Raw genomic sequence first — 17,307 nt, forward strand, 5'->3', positions numbered from 1 at the left:
AGTAATTTTATTACCTGTTTTTCAATAAAAAGAGGAATTGTGTAATTTGTGAGAAGATATTATCTAGGAAGAGAGAGACTATATATTACGAAGGGTAATTTGTTCATGAAAAATGGCTTCAGTGTAATGTAAATTGAATCAAATCTCATTACTGAATATTGACAGCGTCCTGCTGAAAAATGAAATGTCAGTTCCTCCCAAAACAAAGTAATTGGATAATACATTTTTACTAACTGTATGGCTCCCTTTATTTCCCCAAAAGTCTTGTTAGGTTGCCTTCTCAACAATATCTTCTAAAGTGAGAGCTTGCAGAACCCAACTGATCAGTGCACAGTTGCATAAAACTTCTATCCTGTTTGCTGCTAATGGAACAATTATTTATTATCCATTTCCAATAGCTGTTCCATCAATGACAACTGAAATCTCAGTTACACAGACAAAGTGAAGACTAAAAATCTAGCTGGGTTTCTGTCAGCTAGAGAAACCTCAGTTATCAACCATACACAGGCAAGTAACAGAAATTGATCAATCAAATCATTCAAATAATATTGTAAATTTGCTTCGAGTTGTCATCCTGATTTTTCAGTTCATAGTAGGTACAGCACAGGAGGAAGCCATTCGGTCCATAGTGCCTGAGCCGGCTCTTTGAAAGAGCTATCCAATTAGTCCCATTCCCCTGCTCTTTCCCCATAGCCCAGTGATTTTTTTTACTTCAAGTATTTATCCAATTCCCTTTTAAAAGTTATTATTGAATCTGCTTCCATCACCCTTTCAGGCAGTGCATTCCAGATCATTACAGCTTGCTGAGTTTTAAAAAAAAAATGTTACCTCATTTCGTTTCTGACTCTTGACGATCACCTTAAATCTGTGTCCTCTGGTTACCGACCCTTCTGCCACTGGAAACAGTTTATCCTTATTTACTGTGTCAAAACCGTTGATGATTTTGAACACCTATATCACATCTCCTCTTAACCTTCTCTCTTCTAAGGAGAACAACCTCAGCTTCTCCAATCTCTCCACATAACTGAACTCCCTCAACCCTGGTACCAATCTAGTAAATCTCTTCTGCACCTTCTCTAAGGCCTTGACATCCTTCCGAAAGCATGTTGCCCAGAATTGAACACAATACTCCAGCTGAGCTCCAGTGGATGATCCATCTTGGCCTCCTCCCGATATCCCCACCAATACAGAAGCCAGTCTTCAGCCAATTCGATTCACTCCACATGACATCAAGAAACAGTTGAGTGCACTGGATACAACAAAGGCTATGGGCCCCGACAACATCCCGGCTGTAGTGGTGAAGACTTGTGCTCTAGAACTAGCCGCGCCTCTAGCCAAACTGTTCCAGTACAGCTACAACACTGGCATCTACCCGACAATGTGGAAAATTGCCCAGGTATGTCCTGTCCACAAAAAGCAGGACAAATCCAATCCGGCCAAATTACCGCTCCACCAGCCTGCTCAATCATCAGCAAAGTGATGGAAGGTGTAATCGACAGTGCTATCAAGTGGCACTTACTCACCAATAATCTGCTGACCGATGCTCAGTTTGGCTTCTGCCAGGACCACTCTGCTCCAGACCTCATGATGGCCTTGGTCCAAACATGAACAAAAGAGCTGAATTCCAGAGGTGAGGTGAGAGTGATTGCCCTTGACATCAAGGCAGCATTTGACCGAGTGTGGCACCAAGGAGCCCTAGTAAAATTGAAGTCAATCGGAATTGGGGGAAAAATCTCCAGTGGCTGGAATCTACCTAGCACAAAGGAAGATGGCAGTGGTTGTTGGAGACCAATCATAGAATCATAGAATCATAGAAGCTACAACATGGAAACAGGCCCCTCGGCCCAACATGTCCATGTCGCCCAGCCTATACCACCAAGCTAGTCCCAATTGCCTGCACTTGGCCCATATCCCTCTATACCCATCTTACCCATGTAACTGTCCAAATGCTTTTTAAAAGACAAAATTGTACCCGCCTCTACTACTGCCTCTGGCAGCTCGTTCCAGACATTCACCAACCTTTGAGTGAAAAAATTGCCCCTCTGGACCCTTTTGTATCTCTCCCCTCTCACCTTAAATCTATGCCCCCTCGTTATAGACTCCCCTACCTTTGGGAAAAGATTTTGACTATCGACCTTATCTATGCCCCTCATTATTTTATAGACTTCTATAAGATCACCCCTTAACCTCCTACTCTCCAGGGAAAAAAGTCCCAGTCTGTCTAACCTCTCCCTGTAAGTCAAACCATCAAGTCCCGGTAGCATCCTAGTAAATCTTTTCTGCACTCTTTCTAGTTTAATAATATCCTTTCTATAATAGGGTGACCAGAACTGTACACAGTACTCCAAGTGTGGCCTCACCAATGCCCTGTACAACTTCAACAAGACATCCCAACTCCTGCATTCAATGTTCTGACCAATGAAACCAAGCATGCCGAATGCCTTCTTCACCACCCTATCCACCTGTGACTCCACTTTCAAGGAGCTATGAATCTGTACTCCCAGATCTCTTTGTTCTATAACTCTCCCCAACGCCCTACCATTAACGGAGTAGGTCCTGGCCCGATTCGATCTACCAAAATGCATCACCTCACATTTATCTAAATTAAACTCCATCTGCCATTCATCGGCCCACTGGCCCAATTTATCAAGATCCCGTTGCAATCCCAGATAACCTTCTTCACTGTCCACAATGCCACCAATCTTGGTGTCATCTGCAAACTTACTAACCATGCCTCCTAAATTCTCATGCAAATCATTAATATAAATAACAAATAACAGCAGACCCAGCACCGATCCCTGAGGCACACCGCTGGACACAGGCATCCAGTTTGAAAAACAACCCTCTACAACCACCCTCTGTCTTCTGTCGTCAAGCCAATTTTGTAACCAATTGGCTACCTCGCCTTGGATCCCATGAGATTTAATCTTATGTAACAACCTACCATGCGGTACCTTGTCAAATGCTTTGCTGAAGTCCATGTAGACCACGTCTACTGCACAGCCCTCATCTATCTTCTTGGTTACCCCTTCAAAAAACTCAATCAAATTCGTGAGACATGATTTTCCTCTCACAAAACCATGCTGACTGTTCCTAATCAGTCCCTGCCTCTCCAAATGCCTGTGGATCCTGGCCCTCAGAATACCCTCTAACAACTTACCCACTACAGATGTCAGGCTCACTGGTCTGTAGTTCCCAGGCTTTTCCCTGCCACCCTTCTTAAACAAAGGCACAACATTTGCTACCCTCCAATCTTCAGGCACCTCACCTGTAGCGGTGGATGATTCAAATATCTCTGCTAGGGGACCCGCAATTTCCTCCCTAACCTCCCATAACGTTCTGGGATACATTTCATCAGGTCCCGGAGATTTATCTACCTTGATGCGCGTTAAGACTTCCAGCACCTCCCTCTCTGTAATATGTACACTCCTCAAGACATCACTATTTATTTCCCCAAGTTCCCTAACATCCATGCCTTTCTCAACCGTAAATACCGATGTGAAATATTCATTCAGGATCTCACCCATCTCTTGTGGTTCCGCACATAGATGACCTTGTTGATCCTTAAGAGGCCCTACTCTCTCCCTAGTTACCCTTTTGCCCTTTATGTATTTGTAGAAGCTCTTTGGATTCACCTTTGCCTGATCTGCCAAAGCAATCTCATGTCCCCTTTTTGCCCTCCTGATTTCTCTCTTAACTCTACTCCGGCAATCTCTATACTCTTCAAGGGATCCACTTGATCCCAGCTGCCTATGCATGTCATATGCCTCCTTCTTATTTTTGACTAGTGCCTCAATCTCCCGAGTCATCCAAGGTTCCCTACTTCTACCAGCCTTGCCCTTCACTTTATAAGGAATGTGCTTACCCTGAACCCTGGTTAACACACTTTTGAAAGCCTCCCACTTACCAGACGTCCCTTTGCCTGCCAACAGACTCTCCCAATCAACTTCTGAAAGTTCCTGTCTAATACCATCAAAATTGGCCTTTCCCCAATTTAGAATTTTAACTTTTGGGCCAGACCTATCCTTCTCCATAGCTATCTTAAAACTAATGGAATTATGATCACTGGTCCCAAAGTGATCCCTCACTAACACTTCTGTCACCTGCCCTTCCTTATTTCCCAAGAGGAGGTCAAGTTTTGCCCCCTCTCTAGTCGGGCCATCCACATACTGAATGAGAAATTCCTCCTGAATACACTCAACAAATTTCTCTCCATCCAAGCCCCTAATGCTATGGCTGTCCCAGTCAATGTTGGGAAAGTTAAAGTCCCCTACTATTACCACCCTATTTTTCTTGCAGCTGTCTGTAATCTCCTTACATATTTGCTCCTCAATTTCCCGTTGACTATTTGGGGGTCTGTAGTACAATCCTATCAAAGTGATCTCTCCCTTCTTATTTTTCAGTTCTACCCATATGGACTCAGTGGGCGAACCCTCGGATATATCCCCTCTCACTACTGCCGTGATGTTCTCCCTAATCAAGAACGCAACTCCCCCTCCTCTCTTACCTCCTGCTCTATCTTTCCTATAGCATCTGTACCCTGGAACATTGAGCTGCCAGTCCTGCCCCTCCCTTAGCCATGTTTCAGTAATAGCTATAACATCCCAGTCCCATGTACCCATCCATGCCCTGAGTTCATCTGCCTTGCCCATCAGACTTCTTGCATTGAAATAAATGCAGTTTAATCTAGACTTCCCTTGGTCTTTGCCCTGCTTTCTCAGACCATCTGTCCGGTCATGTTCTGTACACTCTCCCTTACTGCCTTTTGTTTCTGTCACCACTTTATTTCCCACTGACTTCCTGCATCGGTTCCCATCCCCCTGCCACATTAGTTTAAACCCTCCCCAACAGCACTGGCAAACACTCCCCCTAGGACATTGGTTCCAGTCCTGCCCAGATGCAGACCGTCCAATTTGTACTGGTCCCACCTCCCCCAGAACCGGTTCCAATGGCCCAGGAATTTGAATCCCTCCAGCTTGCACCATCTCTCAAGCCACGTATTCATCTTAGCTATCCTGTCATTCCTACTCTGACTAACCCGTGGCACTGGTAGCAATCCTGAGATTACTACCTTTGAGGTCCTACTCTTTAGTTTAACTCCTAACTCCCTAAATTCAGCTTGTAGGACCTCATCCTGTTTTTTACCTATATCGTTGGTGCCTATATGCAGGCACCAACGATATAGGACATTGTGGCAGTGTCCTAGGCCCAACCATCTTCAGCTGCTTCATCAATGACCTTCCCTCCATCATAAGGTCAGAAATGGGGATGTTCGCTGATGATTGCACAGTGTTCAGTTCCATTTGCAACCCCTCAGATAATTAAGCAGTCCATGCCTGCATGCAATAAGACCTGGACAACATCCAGGCTTGGGCTGATAAGTGGCAAATAACATTCGTGCCAGACAAGTGCCAGGCAATGACCATCTCCAACGAGAGAGTGTCCAACCACCTCCCCTTGACATTCAAAGATATTACCATCGCCGAATCCCCCACCATCAACATCCTGGGGGTCACCATTGACCAGAAACTTAACTGGACCAGCCATATAAATACTGTGGCTACGAGAGCAGGTCAGAGGCTGGGTATTCTGCGGCGAGTGACTCACCTCCTGACTCCCCAAAGGCACAAGTCAGGAGTGTGATGGAATACTCTCCATTTGCCTGGATGAGTGCAGCTCCAACAACACTCAAGAAGCTCGACACCATCCAGGACAAAGCAGCCCGCTTGATTGGCACCCCATCCACCACCCTAAACATTCACTCCCTTCACCACCGGCGCACCGTGGCTTCAGTGTGTACCATCTACAGGATGCACTGCAGTAACCCGCCAAGGCTTCTTCGACAGCACCTCCCAAACCCGCGACCTCTACCCCTAGAAGGACAAGGGCAGCAGGTACAAGGGAACAACACCACCTGCACGTTCCCCTCCAAGTCACACACCATCTCGACTTGGAAATATATTGCCGTTCCTTCATTGTCGCTGGGTCAAAATCCTGGAACTCCCTTCCGAACAGCACTGTGGGAGAACTGTCACCACACTGACTGCAGCGGTTCAAGAAGGCTGCTCACCACCACCTTCTCGAGGGCAATTAGGGATGGGCAATAAATGCCGGCCTCGCCAGCGACACCCACATCCCATGAACGAATATAAAAAAAAGACCGATACAAAATATTTGTTTAATGCATCTGCCGTTTCCTGATTCCCCATTTTGATTTCTCCTGTCTCAGCCTCTAAGGGACTAACGTTTACTTTTGCTACCCGCTTCCTTTTTACATATTTGTAGAAGCTCTTACAATCCGTTTTTATATTTCTTGCCGGTTTACTTTCATATCCTATTTTCTCCCATTTCATCAATTTTTTTGGTTGTCCTTTGTTGGTTTCTAAAACTCTCCTAGTCCCCAGGTTTATTACTCTTGTTGGCAACATTATAAGCCTCTTCTTTCAATCTTGGCTCCTTTAGTTAGCCACGGGTGGATCACTTTTCCCATGGAGTTTTTATTTCTCAATGGAATGTATATTTGTTGAGAATATTGAAATATTTCTTTAAATGTTTGCCATTGCTTTTCAGCTATTAAACCCTTCAGTTTAATTTCCCGATCCACCTTTGACAATTCGTCCCTCATACCTAGGTCATTGGCTTTATTTAATTTTAAGACTTCAGTTACTGACTTAAGTACATTACTTTCAAACTCAATCATATTATGATCACTCTTCCCCAGAGGTTCTCTTACTGAGATTACTAATTAACCCTGTCTCATCACACAATATAAGATCTAAAATAGCCTGTTCCCTGGTTGGTTCCTTGACATTGCTCGAATGTCTCGAATATATTCCACGAACTCGTCTTCCAAACTACCTTTGCCAATTTGATTTGCCCAGTCTATATGTAGATTGAAGTCGCCCATGGTGACTGCATTTCCTTTGTTATAAGCTCCTATTATTTCATGATTAATACTCTGTACAATGGCATTGCTACTATTAGGGGGCATATGAACTACTTCCACCAGTGTTTTCTGCACCTTGCTATTTCTAATTTCCACCCATACTGATTCTACTTCCTGATCTTCTGAGCCAAGATCCTTTCTCACCACTGTCCTTATGTCATCCTTTATTATTAGGGCTACGCTCCTCCTTTTCCATTCTCCCTGTCTTTTCTGTACTCTGGAATATTTAGTTCCCAATCTTGCTCATTTTGCAAGCATGTCTCTGTAATGGCTATTCGGTCAAACCCATTTATCTCTATTTGTGCAATTAATTCATCTATCTTGCTACGAATGCTCCGTGCGTTCAGTTAAAGAGCCTTTAATTTCGACTTTTTACCATTTTTTTCCTGCTTTGACCTTACTTGTTGCACTATTATTGGTAAACTCTCTGTCCCTTCCTGCCACACTCTTCTATTGTCTTAACTTTTCTCATTAGATTTCTAAATTTCCCCTCACCTGACCTCTTTCCCCCAGTCCCTGCGTTTTAGTTTAAAGCCCTGTCTACAGCCTTAGTTATTCAATTCGCCAAGACGCTGGTCCCAGCCCGGTTTAAGTGGAGCCCGTCTCATCGGACCAGCTCCCTCTTTCCCCAGTACTGGTGCCAGTGCCCCATGAATTGAAACCCCTGTCTCCCACACCACTCTTTGAGCCATGCATTTAACTCTCTGATCTGTTTGTCCCTATGCCAGTTTGCACGTGGCTCAGGTTGTAATCCAGAGATTGTTACCTTTGAGATTCTGCTGATTAATTTAGTCCCTAGCTCCTCACACTGTCTCAGCAGAACCTCATTCGTAGTTCTGCATATGTCGTTGGTTCCTACGTGGACCATGGCAACTGGATCCTCCCCCTCATGCTCCAAGTTCTTTTTCAGCCGTGAGGGGATGTCCTAATCCTGGCACCAGGCAGGCAACACAGCCTTCGGGACTCTCTGTCACGACTGCAGAGAACAGTGTTTGTCCCCCTGACTATACTATCCCCTACCATTACCAGATTCATTTTTACTCCACCCACTTGAATGGCCTCCTGTACCACAGTGCCGTGGTCAGTTTGCCCATCCTCCGTGCAGTCCTTGCTCTTATCCATACAGGTAGCAAGTACCTCATATCTGTTGGATAAGGTCAAGGGCTGAGGCTCCTCCATCATTCGATCCTGGGTCTCCTTACCTGCCTCCTCTCCCTGAACACTGAACTAATCTAAACTACGTCCTAATCCAAGGGGTGTAACTGCCTGCTGGATCAAAGTGTACAGGTGACTCTCCCCCTCCCGGATGCATCGCAATGTCTGCAGCTCTGACCCCAGCTCAACAACTCTGAGCTGAAGCTCCTCGAGCTGCAGACACTTACTGCAGATGTGGTTGCCGGGGATCACGCTGCTCTCCACCAACTCCCACATGCCGCAGTTACGGCCTGTCATCTGCCCTGCCATCGCTTGTCGAACCAGAATTTATTTATAAAATGTCCATGTCAATCATGGTTAAACCCCTCCCCCCTTCAATTTGGCTTCATCACTTGTGCCAAAATTCCATTAAGTTGATTTAACCTGGTCTTTCCCAGCTTGTCCCATGTCACAAGTTTTTTCTGGACCTCGCTGACTCCTTCCTGAGTATAAGCTGAAAAAGGGGTAGATTGAAGCAGAACGTCAGAAAGCATTAATTCACTGAGAGGGTGGACAGTTTTTGGAATAGTTTACTAAGGGAGTCTGTCGGGGCAAGTAGCTTCGATGTCTTCAAAGTAAAATTGGATAAATAAGTTGGAGATGCACTTTAATGTTTTTGAGATGTGGGTGACACTGGTATGGCTGTATTTAAGCCCCCTGAGGGCATTGAGGGAACCACATGGTGTGGGACTGGAATAACATGTCGGACAGACTGCTTAGGGGTGGCAAGTTTGCCTCCTTAAAATACATTGGTGAACCAGTTGAATTTTCATGACAATCTGGCAGCTTTAATGGTCATTTTTGATGCTCGTCCAAAAATTACCAGATTCATTGAATTCAATTTCACAACTTGCCTTGGTGGGATTTGAATTCACAACCTCTGGGATTGCTACTCCAGCCACCGCTAGGTTACCGCCATCATCAGTTACAACAAAAACACTTGAGGATGACTGGGAAGCACTGCATTGTGGAGCTCGAAGCAATGGAGGCACCCATCCAGGATCAAGTATTGACTCAATACATGCTAAGATCTGGCCATATCTGCCAATGAACCACACTGTTGGGAGAACAATGGAGGTTACATGGCAGTCAACACTGGGGCAAAAAAGCAGAGCAGACCAGAGGCGTTGTTGCGTAGGCAGAGCTGAAGGATGTTTTTACATGAGGAACAGACCAGGGGTGCTAAAGGAGAGCAAGCATGATTTTAAAGTGTAGTTAAACACATCTCTTGGTAGGTGTCTGAGCTGGGCACAGTTAATTTACTTAGAGCAAAATATTTTGTATTTATATTTTTAGTCGTACCTTTTGTTTGCAGCTTACTCATACAGCATATCCATCTAGTTCGGTGTTTCTGAAATCTTTTTGGGTGACATATACCACAGTAAGATGTGATAGACAACAGGCAGAGTGAGTGGAAGACTAAAAACAACACACAGTAACAATTGGACAGTGAGAAATAAGCAGCCGGTTACAAGAAGAGAGATTTTTTTGGCTGTGAGCAATTCCCCAGGAGATCAATTCTCTTCTAATACATTGTGTGCCACATGGTATAATGCTCCTGTCATTATAAAATAGCATATCTTTCAACTCACTGCGCAACAACGTGGGAGATCTGCCAGTGACTTGTTCAAAATGTATGACAATTTAGATTTCTTCAGTCTCACGGGCAGAGTTATAATTGATGGGTTGTGGTGAGAAAATGTTATTGTGCCTTCAGGAGAGGAGACAACAAACACTATAGTAACTCCTAAAGGAAAAAACTCTCCTACTTTCCCCATCTCTGAACTGCGATGGCAACGGGACCTATATATGCTGCTTACTGGCAGTGATGCCCTATTTTGTTAATGTTGCATGGTCCAGAATACAGATGTGATTTAAGTTGGTTGTTGCATTAGTCGCTATGTTCTGTTCTCAGTAAGTGTGGAGGTTAGTTTTATAAAATCTTTTATATTTTTTTTTAAATTACAAAATTGTTTTGGGAATATTTTCTCTGCAAACAATATATAATGTTTATATGGAAGCTAAAAATAATCATTGCCTGCTAATCCCTTGGAAAGCCAACGGGAGTTGAACAATTTCGAAGACTTAAACAGAACAGGACGTGAAAAAGGAGCGATTGTTGTACAAACTTTCATGGTGTCTCGAAGCTACAAGACATTGGAGTCCTGTAGCTGGAAATACTCCAAGTCAGGCAGCATCTGTGGAGAAAGAAACAGTTAACGTTTCAGGTCGATGACCATTCGTCAGAACTGGAAAGAGTTGAAGGTTAAACTGTTTTTAAGCAAGTACAGAGCTAGGGAAGGGGAGGGGAGGAAAGAACAAAAGCGAAGGTATCTGATAGGGTGGAGGGCAGGAGTGATTAAATGACAAAGGGGATGATGATGCAAGGCAAGGGGAGTGGTAATTGGACAGGTTAAAAACAAAAGATGGATCTAGAGGAGCTGTAAATGGCAACAGCAGAATCATTAGCAGCATTTGCTGTCTGAAAAATAGGGGAGCAGTGGTTTAGATCTGAAGTTACTGAAATCAGTATTGAGTCTGGAAGGTTGTGACGTGCCTAATCGAAAGATGAGGTGCTGTTCCTCGAGCGTCCGTTGAGTTTCATTAGAACAGTATAAGAGGCCAAGGTCAGAGTGGGAGGGGACGGGGAATTAAAATGGCAAGTCAGGGTCATGCTTGTGGACTGAGCGGAGATGTTCAGCAAAGCAATCACCCAATCTGCGTTTGGTTTCCCCAATGTAGACGAGACCACGTTGTGAGCAGCGAATACATTATACAATATTGAAAGAAGTATAAGTAAATCGCTGTTTCACCTGGAAGGAGTGCTTGGAACCCTGGGCGGTGAGAAGGGAGGAGGTGAAAGGGCAGGGGTTGCATCTCCTGCGCTCGCACGGGAAGGTGCAATGGGGAGGAGAGCAGGTGATGGAAGAGTGGACCAGGGTGTCGCGGAGGGAACGATTCCTTTGGAATGCTGGGAGGGGAGGGTAAGATATGTTTAGTGGTGGGATCGCGCTGGAGGTGGTGGAAATGGCGTAGGATGATACGTTGAATGTGGAGGCTGATGGGGTGGATGATGAGGACAAGAGGGACCCTATTGTGGTTCTGGGAGGGAGGGGAAGGGGTGAGGGCAGAAGTATGGGAAATAGGATGGACATGGGCGAGGGCCCTGTGAACTACAGTGGAGGGGACACCTCAATTGAGGAAAAAGGCATATCGGAAGCACTGGTGTGGAACGTAGCATTATCAGAACAGATGAGACGGAGAAACTGGGAGAAGGGAATGGAGTACTTACAGGAAGCGGGGTGGGAGGAAGTGTCATCAAGATAGCTGTGGGAGGATTTATTTTACCGTACCATGCCTAATTCTGGGCAGTCAGCCTGAGAGAAAGTAAGTTCACATTTATTTGGTACATTTTATAGCCAATGAATTGCAGTGTCGTCGCTGTTGTGTAGACAAACGTGACAGCTAGTTTTTACACAGATAAATGACAAGTTAATACGTTTTGGTGGTGTTGGTTAAGGGATCATTATTGGCCAGGACTCATCTACTTTCTTTTGAATAATGCATGGGACCTTGTATGTCAACCTGAACTGACGGAGCATCGGTTTAACATCTCATCCAAAAGATAGCATCTCAACAATGCAGAACTCTTATTATTGGAGTATCAGCCTAGATTATGTGCTCAAGTCCTGAGTGAGAGAACAGTGTCATGAAGGTGAAGGAGACACACGTGAGAATGAAGTGGTGACTGCATCAAAGGCTGGCAGAGGATAAGGAGGTCCAGTCACATTCACAAGGATATCATTTTGGGACTTTGGCTCAGTCTCACTCATGCGGCCTGGGCGGAACTCTGATTGGAGAGTCTTGAACAGGGAGAGGTTGGAACATAACTGAGGCAAAGATACTAAAGTTCCCATTAATGTCAGTGATTTAATGCTAATATCTACAGAAGAGCAGGCAGTACTTCTGGTATCCTGAACAGCTTTCCTCCCTCAATTAGTATCACTAAATAAAGGTTAACCCATTCATTCATCTCATTGTTGCCTTGGAAGTTGCTGGCATGTTTGTTTACAAAAGTCAGTGTACTTCAAAAGTGACTGTGCAAAGTGCTTTGAGATATTTCCAAGACATTAAGGTGCTATGTCTTTTTCTTTTTGACTTCCTGCTTTGTGCCAACATGACTAAATATTTTGTAACCTGTTTAAATACTGCAAGTGATTTTGTAAATGTATCCCAGGACTTTATGGGAGGTTAGGGAGGAAATTGCGGGTCCCCTAGCAGAGATATTTGAATCATCGACAGCGACAGGTGAGGTGCCTGAAGATTGGAGGGTAGCAAATGTTGTGCCTTTGTTTAAGAAGGGCAGCAGGGAAAAGCCTGGGAACTACAGACCGGTGAGCCTGACATTTGTAGTGGGTAAGTTGTTAGAGGGTATTCTGAGAGACAGGATCTACAGGCATTTGGAGAGGCAGGGACTGATTAGGAACAGTCAGCATGGTTTTGTGAGAGGAAAATCATGTCTCACGAATTTGATTGAGTTTTTTGAAGGGGCAACCAAGAAGATAGATGAGGGCTGTGCAGTAGACGTGGTCTACATGGACTTTAGCAAAGCCTTTGACAAGGTACCGCATGGTAGGTTGTTACATAAGGTTAAATCTCACGGGATCCAAGGCGAGGTAGCCAATTGGATACAAAATTGGCTTGACGACAGAAGACAGAGGGTGGTTGCAGAGGGTTGTTTTTCAAACTGGAGGCCTGTGTCCAGCGGTGTGCCTCAGGGATCGGTGCTGGGTCCGCTGTTATTTGTTATTTATATTAATGATTTGGATGAGAATTTAGGAGGCATGGTTAGTAAGTTTGCAGATGACACTAAGATTGGTGGCATTGTGGACAGTGAAGAAGGTTATCTCGGATTGCAACGGGATCTTGATCAATTGGGCCAGTGGGCCGATGAATGGCAGATGGAGTTTAATTTAGATAAATGTGACGTGATGCATTTTGGTAGATCGAATCGGGCCAGGACCTACTCCGTTAATGGTAGGGCGTTGGGGAGAGTTATAGAACAAAGAGATCTGGGAGTACAGGTTCATTGCTCCTTGAAAGTGGAGTCACAGGTGGATAGGGTGGTGAAGAAGGCATTCGGCATGCTTGGTTTCATTGGTCAGAACATTGAATACAGGAGTTGGGATGTCTTGTTGAAGTTGTACAAGACATTAGTAAGGCCACACTTGGAATACTGTGTACAGTTCTGGTCACCCTATTATAGAAAGGATATTATTAAACTAGAAAGAGTGCAGAAAAGATTTACTAGGATGCTACCGGGACTTGATGGTTTGACTTATAGGGAGAGGTTGGAGAGACTGAGACTTTTTTCCCTGGAGAGTAGGAGGTTTAGGGGTGATCTTATAGAAGTCTATAAAATAATGAGGGGCATAGATAAGGTAGATAGTCAAAATCTTTTCCCAAAGGTAGGGGAGTCTATAACGAGGGGGCATAGATTTAAGGTGAGAGGGGAGAGATACAAAAGGGTCCAGAGGGGCAATTTTTTCACTCAAAGGGTGGTGAGTGTCTGGAACGAGCTGCCAGAGGCAGTAGTAGAGGCGGGTACAATTTTGTCTTTTAAAAAGCATTTGGACAGTTACATGGGTAAGATGGGTATAGAGGGATATGGGCCAAGTGCAGGCAATTGGCACTAGCTTAGTGGTATAAACTGGGCGACATGGACATGTTGGGCCGAAGGGCCTGTTTCCATGTTGTAAACTTCTATGATTCTAAATATTTCAATCTGCTTTAATCTATCACTGTATTCTATTGCTGTGATGCTGTTGTACAATGCTACTGTATGCTGGCACTGTAATGTTGTATAATGCTGCACGTACTATTTAAACATCTTCAAATAAACAGCTTATTCTGTTACACTCAGTGTAGTGAGTTTTTAAATTACAAAATGTATATCTATTGTAGTTTCTCCATAACATGAATGCAGCATATGGGTAATTGCTCCCAGCAAATTCATAGATTCAGTGGCCCAGACTTCTGATTGTTATACTGATGGTAACCCACTTAAAATGAATGCGTTATCATTGGTGTCACAGCTGTAAAATCTAGGCAATTGTGTCAAAATCTTTGAAATTTTAAAGATTCATTATAATATCTTTCCCTTGGTCCCTTCAACTTCAATAAATGGGACTGATAATGCAATGTCCCAGTTAGAACTTCTGACTTACTTGTGCTTTACCTTTACTGGGAGACTTTTTTTCACTAAAAGACCTAAGGCCTTTATTTCAATGGCTTTTGTTTCAGGTGATGGGAAAGTGATAAAGTGCCTTATGTTTGCCTTGTCAAATGACTATAACGATAGAATAGTGGGGTTGAATCTTGCTCATTTTGTATCTTTTCAGAATATTTTCTTACTGATATTTATTAACCAATTTTTTTCTCTCTCTAATTTCTTTCCTTTCTCTCTTGGAGTCATTAACTCCCTTTCGGGGTTATGATTGCATGGGTGCTGGTTACTTTGTGGTACCTCGTCCAAGTGACCAATATTCATATGAGTGTGGACGGCAGGCGTGAGCACTTCAGTTGTCGGCAATTCAGCTCAGATGCTGGTATTGTGAGCTCAAATTTTGAAATTGCTATCTCTCTACAATTTTTTCTGAAATCTTAAGTAAAGAGCGAATAATAAAGCTATAGTTATGAAAATTACTTTTAACCACACCCATTTTGTAGATATTTCAATCTGCTTTAATCTTAACACAATATTTTTACTGTTTTTGGGTTGCTTTGTATAACAAGCCAACCTGCTGACTCTTTACCACTATTATTCCTTTCTCTTTACAGCACGTGCTAATCTACAAGAAGAAAAGAGCAACTGAATTGGCTTCCATATGACACTTTCAGTCATTCACTAGCAGATTGGAAAAGTGGAAAGCAAACTAGATTGTGGAAACAAACATTGGAACTTTAGAATCCTGAAACTGAAAAACAAGCATAAAAGGATGACAAAACTTAAGGACTGGAAACTGTGACTGAAATATGTGAGTAAACTTCATTGTGAACTTTGTTGGAAATTTCAGTGTTTTCATTTATCATTAGAATCATAGAAAATTTACGGCACAGAAGAAGGCCATTCTTCGGCCCATCGTGTCCGCGCTAGCCGAAAATGAGTCATCCAACCTAAACCCACTTTCCAGCACTTGGTCCGTAGCCTTGTTGGTCATGGCACTTCAGGTGCACATCCAGGTACTTTTTAAATGAGTTGAGGGTTTCTGCCTCTCCCACCCTTTCAGACAGAGTTCCAGACCCCTACCCCTCAGCTCCCCTCTACTCCTTCTACCAATTGCTTTAAATCTATGTCCCCTGGTTATTGACCTCTCTGCTAAGGGAAAGTACTTCCTATCCACTCTATTTCGGCCCCTCATAATTTTGTGCACCTCAATTAAATCACCCCTCAGCCTTCTCTGTTCCAAAGAGAACAACCCCAGCCTATCCAATCTTTCCTCATAGGTAAAAGTTTCCAGTCTTGGCAACATCCTCGTAAATCTCTGCAATTATATCCTTCCTGTAATGTGGTGACTAGAACTGTAGACAGTACTCGAGCTGTGGTCTAACCAGTGTTTTATACAGTTCCAGCATAACCTCCCTGCTCTTATATCCTATGCCTCGGCTAATAAAGGAAAGTATTCCATGTGCCTTCTTAACCACCTTATCTACCTGTCCTGCTACCTTCAGGGATCTGTGGACATGCACTCCAAGGTCCCTCACTTCCTCTACACCTCTCAGTATCCTCCCATTTATTGTGTACTCCCTTGCCTTGTTTGCCCTCCCCAAATGCATTACCTCACACTTCTCCGGATTGAATTCCGTTTGCCACTTTTCTGCCCACCTGAACAGTCCATTGATATCTTCCTGATATCAGTCTGCAGCTTTCCTCCTCACTATCAACCACACAACCAATTTTTGTATCATCTGCAAACTTCTTGATCAAACTCCGCACATTTTAGTCCAAATCATTAATATATATATATATATATCTCAAAAAGCAAGGAACCAAGTACTGAGCCCTGCGGAACCCCACTGGAAACAGCCTTCCAGTCACAAATACACCAGTTGACCATTACCCTTTGCTTCCTGCCACTGAGCCAATTTTGGATCCAACTTGCCACTGTCCTTTGGATCCCATGGGCTTGTACTTTTTTGACCAGTCTGCCATGTGGGACCTTGTTAAAGCCTTGCATCTGATGTAGTCGACATGGATTTTAGCACTACCCTCATCGACCCTCCATGTTACCTCCTCAAAAAATTCAATCAAGTTAGTCAGACACTATCTTCCCTTAACAAATCCATGCTGACTGTCCTTGATTACTGTGTGCCTTTCTAAGTGACGGTTTATCCTGTCCCTCAGAATTGATTCCAATAATTTGCCCACCACTGAGGTTAGACTGACTGGCCTGTAATTACTCAGTCTGTCCCTCGCTCCCTTTTTAAACAATGGTACAACATTAGCAGTCCTCCAATCCTCCGGCACCATGCCTGTATCCAGGGAGGACAGAGCTTCCGCTATTTCCTCCCTTGCTTCTCTTAACAGCCTGAGATACATTTCATCCGGCCCTGGTGATTTATCTACTTTCAAGGATGCTAATCTGCTTAATACTTCCTCTCTCTCTAAGTTTATCCCATCCAATATTTCACATTCCTCCTCCTTAACTACAATATCTGCATCGTCCCCATCTTTTGTGAAGACAGATGCAAAGTATTCATTACGAACCATACCAACATCTTCCGCCTCCACACATAGGTTATCTTTTTGGTCTCTAATAGGCCCTAGTCCTTCCTTAGTTATCCTCTTGCTCTTAATGTATTTATAAAACATATTTGAAGAAGAAAAAATATTGTTTGGCTGCAAAGGGGTCTGGACTTTTGAGGAAAGTATTATTCAGAGCACTCCCTCTTTTTATATATTGGAAAATAATAACTCACCTGAAATTCCTCTTTTTGGGAAAAAAAAATGCAACCTTGTAGCGGTTTGTTGCAACTGAGTAGCTTGCTGAAGGCTACTTCAGAGGGCGCTTAAGAGTCAACACGTTTGTGTGGGACTAGATTCACGTCCAGTGAACCAGTTGGGTTTTTTGATAATCTGGCAGCTTCATGGTCACCTTTACTGATGC

General features: G+C 43.8%; 1 protein-coding gene across 3 annotated transcripts in view; it reads left to right on the forward strand.

Moving 5' to 3' along the window:
- Positions 1 to 17,307, forward strand: part of cdk17 (cyclin dependent kinase 17) — a 219,715-nt gene that overhangs the window by 41,242 nt on the left and 161,166 nt on the right. For 2 of the 3 annotated variants that reach the window (XM_068004608.1, XM_068004610.1), the window contains exon 2: positions 14,981 to 15,177. The gene's annotated coding sequence lies outside the window, so the exon portion shown is untranslated. Of the gene's footprint in view, positions 1 to 14,665; positions 14,754 to 14,980; positions 15,178 to 17,307 lie in introns of those variants that run through there. The other variant, XM_068004609.1, reaches the window with a different exon arrangement.

The sequence above is a fragment of the Heptranchias perlo genome, chromosome 24 (assembly GCF_035084215.1).
Source record: "Heptranchias perlo isolate sHepPer1 chromosome 24, sHepPer1.hap1, whole genome shotgun sequence".
Lineage (NCBI taxonomy): Eukaryota > Metazoa > Chordata > Chondrichthyes > Hexanchiformes > Hexanchidae > Heptranchias > Heptranchias perlo.